The sequence below is a fragment of the Triticum urartu genome, chromosome 2 (genome assembly GCF_003073215.2).
Source record: "Triticum urartu cultivar G1812 chromosome 2, Tu2.1, whole genome shotgun sequence".
Taxonomy (NCBI): Eukaryota; Viridiplantae; Streptophyta; class Magnoliopsida; order Poales; family Poaceae; genus Triticum; species Triticum urartu.
Genome location: NC_053023.1, coordinates 181,686,906 through 181,702,268, shown reverse-complemented (window position 1 = coordinate 181,702,268; position 15,363 = coordinate 181,686,906).

Here is a 15,363-nt window from a genome sequence, read left to right as displayed (position 1 = left end):
CTCGACCGAGAACTCACGCTGGCCATGGCAGACGCAAGGGAAGGATGCTGAATGACTTGTTTGTTTTTGTGGATGAGGAGTTGAGGAGGAATGTGCAGTCATCTTGGCATACTAGTATTTATAATCGAGTACTAATACGCTCCTAAGTGGGAAACCGTTTAGGTTGTGATCGGTGTGAACACGTTTGCAATTCAATATAGCGTGGAGTAATTTGGAATGTGACGAGACGCAAGCTCAAAATTTATTGACGGTTCTAGTTTCGAAGTGCGGCACTATTCCCAGATGGAGTACTTCTTTTTCTACTGCCTCCTTTCCAGTTTTATAGGGCTTATCTCAAAATTTTAGTTTTTCCATTTTATAAGGCTCAGTTTGGTTGTCCCCAACACATGTTCAGATTCCAAGGTGCATTAAATCATTGCATGCAAGTATTAAGAGAAAATTGACCAATGCATGTACTTTATGCATGCATGCATTGCAATTAATGCATTAAACCTATCTCTCGGGACTTCTCGCACGCACCATCGTGTCACCCACAAAAACTTGTACTCTGAGTTTAGTAGTACATTATACAGGAAGAGAAGAGGTGCACGCACGCACTCGTCCTCTCACACACGCATCTATTTTTTCTCGAAAAGGAGGATGATGACCCCCGGCCTCTGCATCCGGGAGTCACACACGCAAATTATTGAAATATATCGAGTGCAGTGCTTTGATGTGTCGCGTCAACTCGTACATCAACGAGAAGTTTGATTATCCTCTCCCTCGTGGCCTTAACTGCACATGCCTTTGGCTGTATGAAAGGTTGGCCACACACCTGTAGGGCCCACCTGTCATACACGCAAAGGCAGGAGCGTCCCTCCCTCGCCCATGAGCGTGGTGGCTGGCAAGACTAGGAGAAGCTTTCGCTACACGCTCTCCCTCCCGCACGCGGTGGACATGCAGCAGTTCAATCGGTGTCAGATGGCTAGAAGTGTACTGTAGTACTCCTCCAGTGCAGTAGTATTCCATCATTGTTCGACTTCCCGAAGAGGCGAAGAGCCAAGCGCAGCCCGGACGCTCGTGTGGCAGTTTCATGTGTATAGTAGTCTAGGATAGCGTGTACCATGCTTATAAGCTTAAAATCGTTGGGGTCGGCTCCATGCTATGTGGCCGTCTCGAAGTTTAAAAAAATTAAAATAGTCTTCTGGCCCTACCCAAAAACTGCCACGCGTACTGCCCGGGAAAAGCCCCGCCCTCAACTTTTAACTATGCGAAAACAGTTCGAGCTTGTTCGTTCTATATAAATACAGTACTTACTGTATGTTTATTCATCCGTGGGGTTGTTCAATGAATGGAGGGGCGGGGAGCACAAGTGAACAATACTGTAGTACTACTAGTAGTAAGTAGGAGTCGTACAGTAGTCACCTTAAATAGAGAGTTTCTTTTCTTTAATGCCACGTACACAAATTGAAACGCTTGCTGTGGAGAGAAAAAAGATAATCACTCCACTATATATGGACGCAGGGGCCTGAGCGCTTGCTTTACTAGGGTTGCTCTCTTCATTCTCTCATCCTCACTAGATATAAACAAGACAGCGGTAGCGACATTTTCTCTCTGCTCACCGCTGGTCACAGATCTAGTCGGATCCCTTCGGCCGGTGTGTGTAGAGGACTAAAAGGTGCATCATTCACGCGGTCATCGCCGTCAAGGGAGGAAACCCACAGCTGCCGGAGGGGCCCGATCCTCTGCCCGTGCCGTTCTCTCCAACACATGGCCGGCTCGGGAGGTCCTCCGACCCTTCTTCCTCCCTGCCGTATTGTCCGCAGATCTGACCTACCGTCGCCGACATCCCGGTGACCCTCAGGTATAAGTTCTTCGAAAGCGGCCTTGCTCTACTGCCCCAGCTCCCCACGTGTCTGCATGTGCATATTTTTCTTCTCCCATCAGCTCTTCCAAAGCCACCTAAATTTTTAGTATTATTAGAGGTAAAGCTACTTCATGCATTCAAATCTAGGGCTTTGTTCAAACAACAAAGAAAGGGAAGAAAGTTGTAGCATGAATCTAGGACTTGATTCAAAGAGGAAATAATATGGTGAAAGTAGTAGAGACCGGATACCCAACCGGTCTCTTGGTTGGAAAGGGAAATAATGGGAAAACGTAGTACAAACTGGATAAGGAACATATCTATTATTGGTTGAAAATAGGATAGAAAGTGGCGGCTGGTGGACAAGTCAACAGAGTATGTCCAGGATTAGATTTGCTGCCATCACATAGTAAAAGGTCTCCAGGATTAGATTTGCTGCCCTCACATAGTAAAAGGTCTCAGGATTAGATTTGCTGCCCTCACATAGTAAAAGGTCTCCAGGATTAGATTTGCTGCCCTCACATAGTAAAAGGTCTCCAGGATTGGATTTGCTGCCCTCACATAGTGCAATGGCACTCCTGCTGTTTTCCCTAGAATGATAAGTAAGTTGCTCCTTTACGCTGCTGAGTGTCCTGGTGTCCCCACGGTCCCATGCCCTTAAACCAACTCTTTAGCTGCTGTTGATTTACTGTGTCTAGTAAAGAAGCAATGCCACCATTAAAGTAATCCCATATTTGAGGAATCTCATTGTTGATCGTAATGCTTCCGGTAACATGAAGCATCGCTGACGTTTAAAATTTCTATTGTCCTTGCGTGATATCCATGAACATAATTAAGATGCTTCTTTTCATTTTGCATATGTTTTGTATATTCTTATTGACCAGCAACTGTTTACTTTCTATCTTTTTGTGCAGATAGGGATATCAATTTCACCTTGTTGCTATTGTGACCTTTTGGTGAACTGCAGAAAACACTTTTTTTGGAATGAGTGTCTTGTGCAGTTCAACTAAAATGTCACGTGGGAAACATCTCTCAATTTTGGTGGAACTGCACAAAATGGTGATTGGAGTTTCCAAAATCTCCAGTCAAGTTCTGCTAGTAATCTTGTGCAACATTTTATTAGCCTTTGCATGATGGATCCGTCACTGTCACCACAATGGCACTTTATTTTAGTGGAAGTGCACAAAAGGATAAGGAAATTATAGTTGCACCTTACATGAGCCGGACAGCCAACCTTAAGTTCCTCAATTTTAGTGCAACTACTAAAGAAGAACCTGCCAGCTCACAAGAGCAAGTACTTATTGCTAGCTGAATGATGCAATCTTTGCTTCATTTCAGGTGAACTGCAGAAAAAGGCGCATGAATTGAATCATGGAACTCCAGGTAGACCTCATCCAAGTAGAGCTGGAGGTTGAGTTCAAGGAGGCCGCTATTAAAGAGAAATCATGCTCCTTGTTTGTGCTGTGCAAACATGTTGTGCAAATAGGAATACTCAACTACAGATGTTGTGACGGTCAAGAGCATTCGCCAAGTTCTTTGATTGTATGACATGGCTAGCCAAGATGGATTTAATCCCGATATTCACTTTATGAAAGGGCTCTAATGGGTTGGTTCTGAATCTTGCAATCTGGGAATCAGTGAGATGTGTAGGCATCTTTGTTGTACTTATTATTTGGATCTTATTTGTTGGTTCTGAATCTTGCAAGCTGGGAATCAATGAGATGTGCAGGCATCTTTATTGTATTTATTATTTGGATCTTATTTGTTGGTTCTGAATCTTGCAAGCTGGGAAACACGACATGATGATCCAGAGGACAACAACCATAACAAACAGTTCAAACTCGGTAGTATTATCTTTTGTGAAAGTGCGACAAATGTGATGATCGTGTGCGTCCCGAGAATAATAATTCTAATTGTTGTGCATGTTGATCCTATGGCACTGATAGAATGAGCGAATGCATTGCTTGTTTTAATTACAAATTTCTATTAAAGCTAATTAAATTTAAGTAAATTGACCACTAACTCCTGTTATTACAGTACCAATACAGACCCGCTCGTGAACCGACGTGTGGCCGAGGGTGCATCTTCTGCCGGGCGTGCAGCGGACGAGGGAGGGCTAGTAACTGTTTTTGCCTGTACACACTCAGCTTACTGTTGAATCCAGTTCCCCAAGAGCTGAAAAATGAACTGCTGCCGCCTACACACTCATTCACTCGAAGAGACTCCAATGGCGATCCGAGGGGTGAGCCTGCTGGATATGGACTTCAGCAAGGAGTTCCCCTTTGAGTTCGCCGTTCAGTCCTATGGCTGCACCAAGTTGAATGTGATGTACACCAACGATACGGACTCAGTGAAGCTCTGCCTCGCCTCGGTCCTATGGCTGCACCAGGTTCTGGAACATTCGCCCGTTTCATCGAAAGCGCCGACTGCACCTTCGCTACGGTGGAGAGAAGGAAGAACGCGACGATTCGGCCATATGGTGCAACAAGCTTGTCGACATCCAGAAGCAATACAAGATCATCAGCAATGGGCAGGAGAAGGACTCCGTGGTTGACCTCGCTGAGACCATCATCGACCCCTGATACGCCAACATGAAAGAAGACGACCTGAACACGTGGGAGGTACCTCTGAATCTAGCCTATATAACCTAGGCGGCCAAGGGTGCATACGCATGCTACGACATGTACATGCAGATCTTGGACATGAGGGCGTGTCTGCTTCCCGTAACCGATGAGTACACGGACAGCTGCAGCGTCATGATCAAGCGTGCCAGGAAGGTCTAGATGTTGTACTTTATCTGTTTATAAGCACCTTTATCATGTGAGTGTTTCATGCATTAGCCTATGTGTCGTAATTAATTATTTGTTTTGTCTGAAATATTTCTTTTAAGAACCCATTAACCTGATTGCTTTTTTAGTGGCAATTTTCTTATGTATGTAAACTAGTCCACTTGTCCGTAAAAAAACTAGTTCACTCGGCTGCCGTGCTTTGAATCTCCGTCCTCCCAACATATTCCCCTTCTCAGGTGGACCCAGCAGGTCTCTGAATTTTCTCCCACTTTCTTTTTTGATGTAAACTGAGTTTTCTCCCAGTACTTTCCCCTAGAACCAACTCAACCGTCCCACGTCTAGCCTAAAAAATAATAATACCCCACGTACTATTAACTCATCAAATTAAAATGATATTTTATTTTGTAAGTTGAAAGTTCTTACAAAATAATAATAATAATTGTTTATATATAACTTGGCAAGTTAACTCCTAGTGATTGCGTACATAAGCTTGCAAAGATTTTATTGACGTGCAATCATGTATTTATGTTTTTATAACATTTCTCCATCTAGCCCAACATGATATTTTCACCCAGCCCAGCAAGTCCGTGGCTTTCGAGAAAAATCCAAATGGGATTTAAATGGGCTGCATAGATGCTACATCACTGTTTCACCCAGCCCACCAAATGGACTAAAAAACAAATGGACTGACAGCTGGGTCCACGGCCACAACCCAGTTTTTTTGTGATTTGCCAAGTAAGTCGCTTTGTCAGGCCTGTTGGGCTGCAAATCTTTCAAGACGAGGAGAGCTTTCATTCGGCTGGCTGAGAAAATGGCCCATCAGTAAGGAGAAATGGGTTGTACATTTTTAAAACACATCAAACCGGCAATTAGTTTCAAATACCTTTTTTTCATTTTGAGATTTTAAATTACATCAATTTTTATGCGTGGAGAATTTGTTGGATTTTATATTGATATACATTTATTTTTAAAATCAGTTTGAATGTGAGTCGAAATTTTGGGATTAAAAACAGTTCGAACCGCACCGAAATATGCAAAATTTCATATAATTTTTTAACCGTGGCCACAATATGGGCTATAATGCTAACAAAAATAATATGGGCTCCAAAAAAACCTTAAAAATTAGCAAATGGGTTGTATGCTGTTTTCCACAGATTTGAGGCTTTCCTGAAAAAAGGTTGACACACAAGCAGTGACTGTTGGATGGCCATCCAACGGCCGTCGTGCTCCTTCAACCTCTGCTCTTCCTGCTCCAGCCGCTCAAACAGGCGCCGGCGGGACTGCCTGGTCCCTCCTCCCTGCGGCCGGCTCTGCTGCCGCGCAGGCCTCACCGCCCCACCGTACTCCCATCGCTGGCCTAGCCATCCCTCTACTCAGCCACACCTGCTATTATTCTCCGGCGATGGCAGACGAACCAGTAAACCCTCGTACAATCGTACTCCCTTCCGCGTGGGAAACAACTGCCAAGTCTTCCCTACCTCCGTGTCATTCCCTTCCTAGGCCTCGCCGTCGTGCACCGCCCTGGTGCTCTCAGCGCGGCCTGGTCAACGTGGTCAATGACTGACATGCATCTGAAGTGGACTTTACGTGGAGAGGCTGACAGCTGGGTCCATGGCCGCACGCAAGGAAATGCCTCCTTATTACGCGCAAAATAATGATTCCTCCACCTGACAACATGGACCCACCGAAAGGGCCTCTGTATTTCGCGAAAAAAACATTACCGCCGCTGACAGTTCGGACCCACCAGCAATATCTTCGCACGCAAGGAAGTGCCTCCTTATTACGCACAAAAAAATGAATACCCGCCTGTTAGCTGGGACCCAGTATAGTGGTAGGCTGACTTGTGGGCCTACTAAGTTGACGGGGACGGAGGGCTTTGTCAACTTAGTCAATATGCACGATTCTAGCTCCAGTGACCGTACGATGTCCATCCAACGGCCGTAGTGCTTCTTCAACCTCTGGTCTTCTTGCTCCAGCCGCCCAAACCAGCGCCGGTCGTGCCTCGTGCTCCTGCCTCCCGTGGGCAGCTGCGATGCGGCGGAGGCCTCACCGCCCCCTACTACTCCCACCGCTGGCCAGTCCATCCCTCTACTCACCCACACCCCCTGTTATTCTGCGGCGACGGCAGCCTCACACCGCAGCGAACCAGTGAACCCTCGTACTCCTCTACGCATGGGCATCCACTGCCGCGTCTTCCCCGGCTCCGCGTCGTCCCCTTCCTAGGCCTCGCCGTCGTCCACCGCCTTGGTGCTCTCGGCACGGCGTGGTCAACGTGGTCAAGGAACGGCTTCCATCGGACGTGGACTTTACGTGGAGAGGCTGACAGCTGGGTCCATGGCCGCAGATAGGAAGTGCCTCCTTATTACATGCAAAATAATTATTCCTCCACCTGACAGCGGGACCCACTGGATGGGCCACCGTATTTCACGAAAAAAATGTTTCCCCCTGACTGCTGGGACCCACCATCTACATCTCCGCACGCAAGGAAGTGCGTCTGGGCCAAAAAAAACGATTCGCCCCCTGACTGCTGGGACCCACCAGCTACATCTTCGCAGGCAAGGAAGTGCCTGATAGTCGGGACCCACCTAGTCGAAGCGTATGTAGCATTGTCATTCTGGTGGCGAACGTGTATGTACATACTGGTCGATGTAGAGGCGCGCACGTGTCGTAGTAGAGGCGTGCACGTAGCATTTACACATACGTACAGCGGCCAGGGTGCAAGAAAGAAAATACGGCCACGTATGTGTACATACGGGCAGGGTCTCGAACGCCTACTCGCGCATACATACGGCCAGGGCTCGTGTACATGGCTGGGTCGGAACGGAGAAACAGCGTCGCCGTCGTGTTCATGGGGAGGCAACGGAATGCGTCATGTTCATGGGGTGGCAACGGAATGCGTTGTGTTCATCGGGAGGGCTTGGACGGAACAGGCGATGGAAACGAGGCCTGGCGTACCGCAGAACGGAGGAAACGGCCTTGTGTTCGACCGGTCACGTTCGAAACGGGATCCTGTTCATCAAGAGGGGTCTGGCATACCGCAAAACGGAGGAAACGGACATCCTACGGTCGAAACAGGGGTCCTGTTGATCGGGAGGGATGTGGCGTACTGCAAAACGGACGAAACGGACTTGTGTTGGAGCGCTACGGTTGAAATGGGGGTCCTGTTCATCGGGAGGGGTGTGGCGTACCGCAAAACGGGACTCCACGGGATACTGTTCATCTCCACCGTCGACCTCCTCCAGCCTCCACGGGCTCCTGTTCATCCAGCCTCCACCGCGCGCTACTCCACCGGCTACTGTTCAACCACCCCTCCACCGTCTATTGTTCATCCAGCCCTCCACACCACGGGGTCCTGTTCAACCACCCCTCCATGGGCACCCCTCCACCGTCTACTGTTCATCCAGCCCTCCACACCACGGGGTCCTGTTCAACCACCCCTCCACCGTCTACTGTTCATCCAGCCCTCCACACCACGGGGTCCTGTTCATCCACCCCTCCACGGGCACCCCTCCACCGTCTACTGTTCATCCAGCTCCACCACACCACGGGGTCCTGTTCATCCAGAGGCAACGCCACCGCTCACTGTTCATCCAAACCCCCCCGCAACGCTCATTGTTCATCCCATCGATCTGCTTCAGTTAGCAGCAATAGTGAAGGAATCGCTCGATCGGGTTCAGTTAACAGGCATCGATCGATCGCTCGGGTTCAGTAACGCGTAGCCTGCAGTGCAATCGCTCGGGTTCAGTTAGAGCCCAACGCCTCGCTCGGGTTCAGTTAGATCCAACGCCTCGCACACACACGCGTACATGTACGAGAGAAACGTGCATCGCTCGGCCCCCGACCTCCTACCGTAACCGGGAACTCCCCGATATTTTCCTCCCCCTCGCTTCTACCATGGTTTTTTCCATCATGGACGGCCCGAAGAATGTCATGCAGCTGCGTCTCCGGCCCGCCTAGGACGAAAAGCCCATTTTCTGTCATGATTTTTTGTCATAGAAGTAGGAGCCCACCACATCTATGATGATACCGGCCCAGGACGAAAAGCCTATTTTCTGTCATGATTTTTTTGTCATAGAAATAGGAGCCCACCACATCTATGATGATACCGGGTTTTGTCACAATTATTTTCATAGAAGTGTCATATGTATGACAGAAAAAAATTTCGTTCGGCCCAAAATGTCACGGATGTGTCTTTTTTTTGTAGTGATCGCCTGCTCTCACAAGCAGTGAACTCATTAGCATTGGTCGTCCACTGACGCCAATTGCTCAGGATGAATCATGGGTGAAGCGCCAACAACAAGAAACCCCTCTGCATGATGAGACACCAAGTACACCACCAGCTCAAGTCACCACTCTGGTAAGTGCATCTAGTGCCACCCCTAGTTGGTTTTGGAGTATTGACGACAAACCTGGTTGAGGGACTAATGTGTTTGTGAGAATTGCAGGATAACACAGGTAGTAGTCCCTCATTGATTTGGTTTACCTACCGGAGATGGCCCCTAAAAATGGGTGAAGACATTGCAGACAATGGTGGTATGTGAAGATATTCACATTGAAGACTATGACATGAGAAGACATCGTATGAAGACTTTGGAGCGCGAAGACATAGTTGTTTCGTAGTTTCATTTCCTTCTTTGATTGAGTCGTAGGAACCACTATATTGTTAAGTGGGGTCCAAGTGAACAAAGTCAGAGTGACTAAAGTGATGCTCAACCACATCCTAAGTCTTCGAGCGAATACTATGAGAACAAATCTTATCCAGAGCTGGATAAGTCAGCTTTACTTGCAGCCCAAGTCAAGCTACCGTGTGTGTTTGAAATCTGACCATTGGAACACGTGTCAGTTCCTTAGTGACCCAGGGTCATTTCAGACAAATCAGGTCGGGTTGCCTAGTGGCTATAAATAGCCCACCCCCTACACCATAAATTGGTGGCTGCTCAGAGTTAGTGCACGACATTTGTCGTTTGAGAGCAACCCACCTCCGAAGCCTTTGAGAGAGAAATCCTTGCGAGGACAAAGCCCTAAACACCCAGAGCCAAAGAGTGTTAGGCATCACTGAAGTATTTCTGTTTGCGTGATCTGAAGACTTGTTACACTTGAGGACTATGAATCCTCCAGCCCGTTAGGCGTCGCGTTCTGAGCATCCAAGAGCCATTGTGGATTGGCAGTGAACGAAGTCTGTGATGGTTTGGAAGTCTACCTTGAAGACTTACCTGAGTGATTGGGCGAGGACTGGGTGTCCTTAGCTCAAGGGGAATAAGGTGAAGACACGGTCTTCTAAGTTGAATCTCAGCCTCCCTAACCAGATGTACAGTTGTCATAGCAACTGGAACTGGTCCAACAAATCCTTTGTGTTCACCAAGCAACTGGTTCTATCTCTTCCCTTTCTTTACTTACAGTTGATCTTCGTGAAGTCATTGCCCGCTTGCATTGTCTGTTTGACTCCACTGTGTGACTATTTGTTCTGATTGGCTTCATACTATCTTCCATCCTGATCCATACTGCCTAGCTGGTAATAGTCTTCGTGCTTTCACTTCATTGTATACTTGACTATGCCTTGCCTAGTGTAGTCTACCTTCCGCTGCATGTTAATAGGTTCATTTCTATCGTTTGTCTTCAAAACTTCCATGTTTTGAAGACTTCCATAAAAATCGCCTATTCACCCCCCTCTAGTCGATAACTAGCACTTTCAATTGATATCAGAGCAAGGTACTCCCTTGTTTTGTGTGATTCGATTTAACCACCTGGAGTTTTAGCTATGTCGACTGCAGGGATAATCAAAGTCTCCGCTACTTGCTCTGTCTTTGATGGAAGTGAATATCCCTACTAGAAGAATAAGATGCACTTGCATCTTGAAGCCATTGATTTCGACCACTGGTATGTCGTCAAGAATGGTGTTCCCAAGACTGGTGAAGGTGTCCCCACTGCTGATGTCAGGAAGTTCATTCAACTAGATTCTACTGCCAAGAAAATCATTTGTGGTCATCTGACCAAAGGACAGTATTGCCGTGTGAGTGCTCTGGAAACATTGAAGCTAGTCTGGGACTGGCTCTCCAAGGTCAATGAAGGCGTCTCAACCCAGAGAGATCAAAGGATCAGTGTTCTTCGCAACCTCTTCAACCGCTTCAAGAGAAATGACAATGAGAATGTCCAGCCCACGTTTGATCACCTCACTGACATCACAAATGAGCTTCGTGTTCTCGGCGCTACTGAGATCACTAAACATAAAATCGTCAGGACACTCTTGAGATCAATTGACAGCTCGTTTGGCACCCTAGCCCTGATGATTCAAGAATGCCCTGACTTCAACACACTCGATCCGTCTAACATACTTGAGAGGCTCAACACACATGAGTTTCAACTTTCTGAGAAAAGAGATATCTACGGTCGCAACTATGGCTGAACTCGCGCTTTGAAGGCAAAAGTTGTTTCCTCATCTGAAGAAGAATCTGACTGCAGTTCTGGTCATCCTGAAGACATTGGAAGGGAGCTTGCTATGCTTGTGAAGAAGTTCCAGAAATTCACCAAGAAGAAAGGCTTCAGAAAGTCTTCACGATCCAGCTCAAGAAATGATGAAGCTTCCACTCATGACCACAAGAAAAGAACATGTCACAAGTGCAAGAAACCTGGTCACTACATCTCTGAGTGTCCGCAGTGGGACAATGAGAACAACAAGAAGAAGAAGAGCAAGGAATATGATTCTAATGAAAAGAAGAAGAAGAAATACTCAAAGTCTTCTTCCAAGTCTTCCTCAAAGTCTTCATCACACAAGAAGAGCTCATCTGGCAAGGCTCGTGCGTTTGTTGGGAAGGAAATGGATTCAGAGGAGGAGTCTGCTTCTGAGGAGGCGGAGGTGGAGTCTGAGGAGGAGTCTGATTCTAGCGTTGCAAGTCTAGCTACAGCATATGTTGCCAAGTCCATCTTCAACACTGAAGACAATGGCTTCATCACTTACGCTGATGCTAATGACAAGGATGACTCCGCTCCCACCTATTGCTTCATGGCACGTGGTGCCAAGGGTATGACACCAGGTGCTTCAGAATGGATTATTGATAGTGGATGCACTAACCACATGACTGGCGAACGAAGTCTTCTCATGGACTCAACCTTACGTCCATCTGACAAGAGTCACATCACATTTGCTGACACTGGTAAAAGCAAGGTATTGGGTAGAGTTGCAATCTCAAAGGATCAGCACATGGATAAAGTGATGCTTGTTGAATCCCTTGGTTTCAACTTAATGTCTGTCTCAATGCTTTGTGACTTGAACATGATTGTGATATTTGGAAAATATCATTGCCTTGTTCTATTGGAATCTGACAAGTCTCTAGTCTTTGAAGGGTATCGCAAAGATGATTTGTACATGGTAGATTTCTCAGCAGGACCACAGCTTGCCGTATGTCTTCTTGCAAAAGCTTCAAAGTGTTGGCTCTGGCATCGGAGGCTAGGGCATGCTGGGATGAGGAACTTGCATACTCTCGCAAAGAAGAAGCACGTCATAGGCATCGAGGGAGTCAAGTTCAAGAAGGATCACTTATGCGGTGCTTGTGAAGCGGGAAAGATGACGAGGGCCAAGCATCCCTCGAAGACAATCATGACAACAACTCAACCCTTCGAACTGCTACATATGGACCTATTCATCCCTACTCACTACTCTACTCTAACTACAACTGCTTGTCTCTATGTCTTTTGTCATTGTTGATGATTACTCAAGATATATATGGGTACACATAATCCTCTACAAGACCGAAGTGCAGGATGTCTTCAGACGCTTCGCCAACCGTGCCATGAACAACTATGGCGTCAAGATCAAGTACATCAGAAGTGATAATGGCACAGAATTCAAGAACACCGGCCTCGACACTTATATTGATACATTGGGCATCGCTCATGAGTTCTCAGCTCCATACATGCCGCAGCAGAATGGCATCATGGAGCGCAAGAACAGAACACTCATTGAGATGGCTCGGACGATGCTTGATGAATACAAGACTCCAAGAAATTTCTGGCCTGAAGCTATTGATACTGCATGCCATGTCATCAACCGTGTTTATCTTCACAAGCTTCTGAAGAAGACATCCTATGAACTCCTTACTGGTAAGAAGCCAAATGTCAGTTACTTCAGAGTATTTGGTGCTAGGTGCTGGATAAAAGATCCACATCACACTTCAAAATTTGCATCGAAAGCACATGAAGGTTTTATGCTTGGTTACGGAAAGGATTCGCACTCCTACAGAGTCTTCAACCTCTTTCACTATAAAGTGGTTGAAACTGTGGATGTGCGGTTCGATGGGACTAACGGCTCGCAAAGAGAGCACCTGCCAAATGTGCTAGATGAAATTCCACCTAGTGAATCCATCAAGCTTATGGGAACTGGAGAAATCATACCGTCTGAAGCTCAGGCTGAAGAGGAACTTATCATTTCTGCACCTCATGAACCTGAAGACAATGCTCAACCTGAAGACAATCCTCCTAATGATGATAATGATCAGCAAGGGCAAAATCTTCGTCCAGTTCATCCTCATGTTGCAAATGAAGTACATATTGAGAAGATAATTGATAGCATCAATGCACCTGGTCCACTTACTCGTTCAAGGGCAACACAACTAGCAAATTTCTGTGGGCACTTTGCATTTGTCTCAATATCTGAACCCAAGAAAGTTGCTGAAGCCTTCATGGAACCTGAATGGATTCAAGCTATGCAAGAAGAGCTTCAACAGTTCGAGCTGAACAATGTGTGGGAACTGGTCGAACATCCTGATCCTTGCAAACACAATATCATAGGCACTAAATGGATATATCGCGAGAAGCAAGATGAGCATGGTCAAGTTGTTAGAAACAAGGCTCATCTCGTTGCTCAAGGATACACACAAGTTGAAGGGATTGACTTCGATGAAACATTTGCTCCCGTGGCTAGGCTTGAAGCCATTCGCATACTGCTAGCCTACGCAAATCATCATAACATCCTTTTGTATCAAATGGATGTGATGCTCAATGGCAAGATTGAAGAAGTGTATGTTGCACAACCGCCTGGCTTTGAAGATCCAAAACACCCTCAGATGGTATACAAGCTCAACAAGGCACTGTATGGCCTCAAACAAGCCCCTCATGCTTGGTAAGACACACTCAAAGACTTCTTGAAGAGCAAAGGCTTCAAACCTGGTTCCTTGGATCCCACACTCTTCAGGAAGACATATGATGGTGAACTGTTTGTGTGCCAAATATATGTGGATGACATTATCTTCGGCCGCACTAATCAAAAACACAGTGATGAGTTTGGACACATGATGCAAGAGCAATATCAGATGTCCATGATGGGTGGGCTAAAGTTCTTCCTTGGTCTTCAAATACGGCAGCAAAGCAACGACATATTCATATCACAAGCGAAATACCTCAACGACCGTTTGAAGAAGTTTGGAATGCAAGACTGCAAAGGTTACACAACGCCAATGCCAACCAAAAATCATCTGGGTCCTGACGCCAATGGTAAAGAGTTCGATCAAAAGGTATACCGCTCCATGATTGGTTCTTTACTTTATTTATGTGCATCTAGGCCAGATATCATGCTTAGTGTTTGCATGTGTGCCCGATTCCAAGTGGCACCAAAGGAATCGCATCACTTAGCTGTGAAGCGAATTCTTCGATATTTGGCTTACACCCCAACACTAGGATTATGGTATCCAAAGGACTCAGAGTTTGATCTAGTTGGATTCTCGGATGCTGAGTATGCTGGTGACAAGGTGGATCGCAAGTCTACATCACGCACATGTCACTTTCTGGGACGATCACTTGTTTGTTGGTCTTCAAAGAAGCAGAACTGTGTATCTCTCTCCACTGCTGAACCTGAATACATTGCTGCTGGATCTTGCTGCGCTCAGCTTCTATGGATGAAGCAAACACTCAAATACTATGTTATCCATCTGAAGAAAGTACCACTCTACTGCGACAATGAAAGCGCCATCAAGATTGCCAACAACCCAGTTCAGCACTCGAAGACAAAGCACATTGAAATTTGTTATGACTTCCTCAGCGATCATGTCATGAAGGAAGATATTGATATCATTCACGTCAACACTGAAGAGCAACTGTCAGATATCTTCACAAAGCCCTTGGATGAGAAAAGGTTTTGCAAGTTGCGGTGTGAGCTAAATATCTTGGAATCCTCAAATGTCCTGTGATCAGGCACACATCCTAACACTTATGCATGTTGATGACTTAGATGTGCAACACACAAAGTAACTTATATCTTCGATTAATGAAGACTTACTGTCTAAGTGTGAATACATTAACGCGGAATTTGACTTCGGAGCGCCACGATAATTCTGCGCCGTGTCTGGGTCTAATACTTCCTATACGGTGGGTAACGCCACCACCAAACTTTTGTTTGGAGTGTTTTCTGTTGGCTTTACATTTGCAAAGTCTTCGCATTTGGTTCGTCTTCAATATTGACATGACTTCATGTTTATCTTCACTATATTGATTTGGTCTTATTCTGATATATACATATGATAGTGTTCTGTCCTCTACAACATTCACTTATAGCTATGTATTCTCGTTTGAATCTTTTTAACTAAGTGAATGTGATCGGACCCTAACCTCAATATGCTCCATTTTCAAATATATCTATCCAAATCGTATGGATTCTATTGAAACTGTCGAATGTCTTCTCTGCGTCCTTGACAGCAGAAGACACAGAGAGAAACATTAAATCTATTTTAAAAGCTCAATCAT